A 7,456-nucleotide genomic window follows, 5' to 3' on the forward strand; every position below is an offset into this window, starting at 1 on the left:
GGTGTGTATTATTAGATATTTGATGAGGCAAATGAATTACAAATATGACAGTCGATGTGAATGTGGTAACATGTGATTAAATGTACATGAAACTTGGAAATATATTCCGGGTAAGACCCGATGACTACGTGTGGAGATTATGTCCGTGTGACAGCCCTAATATGACCCTAGTCGGAAAGTGGTTTCGGGACCACAAAACCGAGTCATAAAAATAATTAATTGTTATATTCTATGCTTATTATGTGTGTACATGCATATGTGGAAGTTTCATTCCCTAATTTTGCCAATTGCATGAGAAATTATTAAATAGGGATCAATATGAGACATAGTGAAATATGATAGGCTAATTTTAAATGACTTATTAGTGCATGTCAACACAAGGGTGGACTTGCATGTCAAATAGCCAAAATTCTAGATGGTGGCCTACCATGATGGGATTAAATGCACAAAATATGTATTAATTATTAGTAGTGGCTTTATATTTTATAACATGAATAAATAAAAAGAAGAAAAGTAATGAAAATAAGAAAAGAAAGGGTGATGAAAACAAAGCTTGGAACTTAAGCTCTTCTTGGCGAATGTAAAGGGAATAGGGAGAAAGACTTTCGGTCATGGAAGGAGAAGAAAGGTTAGTGAAAGGTGTTAGATTTGTTTTGAAATCCAAGCTTGTTTTAGGTTAATCATCTTGTTTCTTACTTAGCCCATGCCAAAATCTTGAATCTTGATGGATGTATGGCACATTCGGTTATGGTTAATGGGGAATAATTTGATTTTAGCCTTTAAACTTTGAGGAAGAAATTGTTGTTGCAAGAAGTTGAGCTTATTGATAGTATAAATTTCTAATGCACCTACGGTAATAGCCGAACATGTAGTGGTTTAATGCTTTGAGCAAGTGCTGTTTAGATGTTCTAAGATTGTCTAAATTAGATGTTTATTCATCTAAGGGTTCGGCATGGTGCATTCTTGAGAAGAGTTTGACTTGAAATCATGAGATCTTCTTGACTTGTGTTTAAATGGCAATCGGTCATGGGCTATGGGTGTTTTCTAATCCGGTTTTGGTGCATAGATGTTAAATACCTTGTATTGGAAATTTTGATGAATAAGTAGAAATAAATTAAGATGAGATTGAGTAAATTTTAGCTTAGTTGTGTTAAGTATTCGGCAATAATCATAATGATGCATATGAGAATGTATATAAATACATGGTTGTGCATAACTTAAGTAATCGACTAAGATATGAACACCACATAAATATATATGTATAGGTAGGTATGTTAGTGCTTTATGTATACACCTATGCCATTGAGACCTTTGAAAATAAATATGTATTAAAGCTATATTTGTAGTAGTTTAATGTGACTTACCAAGTACACAAAATTGAAAGCGAAATGGTGATAGACTTAAGAGGTAAATTGATTCAATGAATTGGTTCTAAAATGTATATGAATGCCGTATGTTTGTGTTTGATGGAGAGGTAAATTGTTTGATTTAGCTCAAGAGCAAAGGGGAACTAAATCGGACAAAGGAAAGGAGAAAGCAATCGAGTAGTCGAGTTGGAACCGTTCTACCCAACACAAGGTAACTCATTAAGCATATGTTTGATGTCGATTTAAATGAGCATGATATCTATGCGATTACGTTCAATAAAGCGAAATGTATATAAAGAATGTATGTGTATGGAATGATGACATTGTTGAATGTAAAAGGTAGTGAAATGTGTAGAGAGTTTGGTTTGAACTAAGTGTGCGAGCAATAAGTGTGCATGGTGGCGAGATTGGCACTAAGTGTGCAAGCTTGAAATGTATGGCACTAAGTGTACGAGCTTAAATTATATGGCACTATGTGTGCGAGCTTAAATCACATGGCACTAAGTGTGCGTGATCGATTATTAAGCACTATGTGTGCGAACTCAATACATATCTTCGATCGATTATTTACATGGAGGGTGTGACTTTATCGAGTTGATCATGGACAGCGGAAAGAGTAAGTACCTTGAGTTCATGGCGATTAGGCGCTATGTTCATGCTCGGGGTTGAGCTTGGTAAGTTTTAAATCTATGTGATGATTACAATTGCAGTCACGTAAATAATGTATTGTGGAATAGATGAAAGTTCTTTTATTTGTATGATTGTAGCGAAAATGAGAAGATGTATGGAAATGCCTCAATTATCCTATTGAATAGTATATGAAATGTCATTGGGTGAATTGGTATGAGATTGAACCGAAAGGTCCAAGGAACTATGGTATAGTTCGGTATGGATGGAGTACTTAGCCTCGTTTCATTGTTTCATTTTGTGATAATTTTGTTAATGGATGGTTGTGGAATGCTTATGACTTACTGAGTTATATACTCATTCGGTGTTTGCTTGTCACCTATTTTAGGTTTCTTGGACTCATCTCTTTTTGCGTGCTCGGGACCGTCATCGAAGTCATCACACCGGCTAGCAATCTTTTGGTATTGTCTTCTTAGTTGAGCTAGGAGAACATTTGGCATGTATAGGCTCTTTTGTTTTGTTGAACTTTGGGTTGTAAACTTTTAGCCATGCGAAAATGGCCCATATGGTTGGTTGAATTTGGTTCCAAAACACTTATTCACGAGTCTTAGAAATCTTAATTTTGATAAGGTGGTCATAATTTGTGATATGTATGATTAATTATTAGTTAGGTCCTCGAAGAATTATGAAATAGGCATTGTTTGCTTTAGTAACAGATGCTGACAGCAGCAGTGATGTGAGATTGAAAAATCACTAAAAATGGTAGAAGTGGAATTAAATAGTGAATAAATTATTTAATTGAACCTTGATGAATCTACTTTCATATGGAAGAAACGAAACGGTCACATGAGTCAGATTTTAAGAGATATCCATGTTTTCGCGAAACAGGGCCAGAACGGTTTCTGGATCCCCTGTTACGACTTTGAAAATTCACTATAAATTAACCAGAGAGAATTAGAAGTTATTCTCTATATGTACAGATTTCTTTGTGAGTCTAATTTCTTTAGAAACAGACGACATAAGTGTTTGAGCCCTGTACAGGAAGATATCCAAGTCGTAATGCGCAAAGGTCAGTGTAGTCGAACCCTGAAACAGGGGAAACTTTAACTAATAAACTGTATTAATTGGCTCGACCAAAAATTCTAGAAAAAATTGTGTAGATGGAATTATGAGTCTAGTTTCAGAAAAAATTTACGTAACTGGTTTTCGAGTTCTGGAACTCGAGATATGATTTTTAAGGTGACAGTGATGCAGTTAGCAAGCCTGCCTGGAATAGAAAAAAAAAATTTAATAAAGAAAGGGGGAAATAAGTGAAGTAAGCCCAGTAACACCTCGTGTTCAACTCCGGTAATGGTCACGGGTTCGGGGTGTTATATTTGATTGGTATCAAAGCTATGGTTTAGTCGGTTCTAGGACTATCATAGCGCGTATGAGTCTAGCTATACATGCCAAAATGTTAGTGCTTAATAATGTGATGACTTCTGACGGTTAAAATTTTTGTTTTGACTAGGAAATGGAACCCGGGGTAGAGAGACCCTTAGCGGATGACGTTGAAAGTGTAGCGACTGCTCCTGCACAAGGGACACCGCCTGTTGAACCTCAGTCATCTACGAATAATCAAGATGAAGGGGCGAAACAAGCCTTCTTCACCATGATGAATGAATGGATCGCGCAATATGCCCGAACCAATCCGGCTGTCCAACCATTCCCGAATTTAAATACTCCACCCCAAGAGCCCGTAATGCCATCAGTTACTGATCCTGTGAGGCTGAGTAAACCATCCGTAGAGTTGATTAGGAAGCGCGGGGCCGAGGAGTTCAAGGCCATAGTTCTTGATGATGCCGAAGGGCCGAGTTACGCTTAATAACACCATTCGGTGTTTGATGAACTATCATGCACACACGATGAATGTCTTAAGTGTGCTATATCATTGTTGCGAGACTCGACCTACTATTGGTGGAGGACCTTGATTTCCATAGTCCCAAAGGAACAAGTTACTTGGGATTTCTTTCAAACGGAATTTCGAAAGAAATATATTAGTCAACGGTTCATCGATCAAAAGCGTAAGGAATTCTTGGAGCTCAAGCAAGGCCGTATGATGTCTCGAATACGAGCATGAGTTCGTAAGACTTAGTTGGTATGCTCGGAGTGTGTGGGTGATGAGGTTGCTATGTGCAAAAGATTTGAAGAAGGATTGAATGAAGATTTAAAGCTCTTGGTGGGTATTTTGGAGATAAAAGAATTTGTAACACTAGTTGAGCGAGCACAAGGCGGAAGAACTTGGAAGGAGAAGAAGAAGGTTGAATTTGAAGCTAGAGGCTGTCGTAAGAGATCGACGGGTAAAGCTCCATTTTCGGCTGTAAAGAAGTTCAGGGAGGACACAAATAAGTCAAGGACGACTGCGGGGATTTCCAATAGAGCACGACCATCGATGGACTCACGAGCCACTTCAGTTGCTAGTGTGGGCAATAATCATCAAGAAAAGCCTGAATGCCCCCAATGTGGAAGACGACACATAGGTGAGTGTTAGGGTAAGTCTGCTAACAGGGCCTGTTACGGATGCGGTTCGAAGGACCATTTCATTAGAGATTGCACGGAGCTAGATGAGAAGAATAAGATGCAAGGTGCAAGACCTAGTGGGACGACGGCTAAAGGTAGACCCCCGAGAATTTCAGGAGGTAGGGGTGGTAATCAGAGAGGGGCCTCTAATACGGTTGTTCGATCCGAGACTCGTCCTCCTGCTAGAGAATATGCCATCCGCGCACGAGAGGAGGCATCCTCCCCTGACGTTATCACTGGTACTTTCACTCTCTTTGATACTAGTGTGATTGCATTGATTGACCCTGGCTTTACTCATTCATATGTATGTGAAACCTTAGCATCCAGTAAGACTCTACCTGTTGAGTCTACTGAGTTCGTAATTCGAGTGTCAAACCCTTTGGGTCAATACGTACTTGTTGATAAAGTGTGTAAGAGATGTCCCCTAATAATCCGAGAATCCTATTTTTCGGCCGATTTGATGCTCTTACCGCTCGACGAATTTGATGTTATACTTGGTATGGATTGGCTGACCGCACATGATGCAGTGGTGAACTGCAAAAGGAAAACCATCGATTTCAGGAGTACAAATAATGAGGTAGTCCGAGTTAAGTCTACTGAATTAAAGGGAGCGCCAGTGATAATATCTTCAATGTCCGCTCAGAGATATGTGAAAAAGGGGTGTAAAACATACCTTGCGTATGTGTTTGATAGCAAAGAGACGGAAAGGAAACTTGAATTAGTACCAGTGGTTTGTGAGTATTCGGATGTTTTTCACGAGGAGTTACCGGATTGCCACCGGTTCGAGAAGTGGAATTGACATCAGTTGTACCGGTACTACGCCAATCTCAATAGCCCGTATCGTATGGCATTAACGAATTAAAGGAATTGAAGGTTCAATTGCAAGAATTGACGGATAGAGGTTTCGCTCGACCGAGTTCTTCACCATGGGTGCACCAGTGTTATTTGTGAAGAAGAAGGATGGAACCATGAGATTGTGCATCGACTATCGTCAGTTGAATAAAGTGACAATAAAGAATAAATATCTGTTGCCACGTATTGACGATTTGTTCGATCAATTAAAGGAGCCTCGGTGTTTTCAAAGATAGATTTGAGATCGGGTTATTATCGGTTGAGGTTCGAGACTGGACATACCCAAAGCGCCTTTAGAGCGAGGTACGGTCACTACGAATTCGTAGTGATGCCGTTTGGGCTCACTAATGCACCTGCAGTATTTATGGATTTAATGAATCGAGTTTTTAGGCCATACTTGGATCGGTTTGTGGTTGTGTTTATTGATGACATTTTGGTCTATTCGAGAGATGAAATTGAACATGCTGAACACCCGAGATTAGTGCTGCAAATTTTACGAGATAAGCGATTATCGCAAGGTTGATAAATGTGAATTTTGGTTGAGAGAGGTTAGCTTTTTGGGGCACGTGGTGTCGCGATCGATGTCGAGTGGACCCGAACAAAATTTCGACCATAGTCGATTGGAAACCTCCAAGGAATATTACCAAAGTTAGGAGCTTTTTAGGGCTTACCGGATACTATCGACGGTTTGTAAAGGGTTTTTCGATGATAGCTGCACCGTTGACAAAACTACTCCAAAAAGATGTTAAGTTCGAGTGGTCGGAACGTTGTCAAGAAAGTTTCGATCGACTAAAAACCTGTTTAACCGAGGCCCCAGTGCTAGTACAGCCGGAGTCCGGCAAGGAGTTTGTCATTTACAGTGACGCATCCTTGCTTGGGCTAGGTTGTGTGTTGATGCAAGAAGGTCGAGTTGTGGCTTACTCGTCGAGACAATTAAAGCCGCATGAGAGAAACTATCCGACCCATGACCTTGAATTAGCAACCATAGTGTTTGCCTTAAAAATATGGCGACATTACTTGTTTGGAGAAATGTGTCATATTTATTCGGACCACAAGAGTCTTAAATATTTGATGACTCAAAGAGATCTAAATCTGCAACAAAGACGTTGGGTTGAGTTGTTGAAAGACTATGAACTTGTCATTGATTATCACGGGAAAGGCCAGCGTGGTGGCCGATGCTTTAAGTCGTAAAAGCCTTCGTTTGCTTTGAGAGCGATGGATGCTCACCTATCCGTTTCACCCGATGAGGTGCTAGTAGTTGAATTAGAGGCCAAACCATTATTGATTCATCAAATACTTGAATCCCGAAGGTCGTATTTGAATTGGTCGCTAAACGAGTGAATGTGTTTGAATGAGGAATCGAATTTCAGATTGACGACAATGATTGCTTGACATTCAAGGGTCGATTATGTATTCCAAGAAATTGAACTCGTTTGATGATTTTGGACGAGGCTCACGATGAGTCGAATGTCGATCCACAGGTAGTACTAAAATGCACAATGACACTGAAACGCCAATTTTGGTGGCCCGGTATGAAATGAGACATTTTTGAATTTGTTTCAAAGTGTTTGATATGTCAACAAGTAAAAGCGAAACATCAAGTGCCATCGGGATTACTTTACCCAATCATGATACCTGAATGGAAATGGGATCGAGTAACAATGGACTTTGTATCTGGGTTACCGTTGACTCAGAATAAGAAAGACTCGGTCTGGGTCATTGTCGATAGATTGACCAAGTCTGCTCATTTTATCCCTGTCCATACGGATTTTTCGCTCGATAAATTGGCAGAATTATACGTCTCCCAAATTGTCCGATTGCATGGGGTACCTATTTCTATCATGTCGGATAGAGACCCAAGATTTACATCGCGGTGTTGGAAAAAACTACAAGAAGCATTGGGTACTAAGATACATTTTACCACCGCATTTCATCCCCAGACTGATGGTCAATCTGAACGAATAATTCAGATACTCGAGGATATGTTGAGATGTTGCGTCTTAGAGTTTTGTGGATCATGGGAGAAATATTTGCCTTTGATTGAATTCGCT

Source organism: Gossypium arboreum, chromosome 8, assembly GCF_025698485.1.
Source record: "Gossypium arboreum isolate Shixiya-1 chromosome 8, ASM2569848v2, whole genome shotgun sequence".
Classification (NCBI taxonomy): Eukaryota; Viridiplantae; Streptophyta; class Magnoliopsida; order Malvales; family Malvaceae; genus Gossypium; species Gossypium arboreum.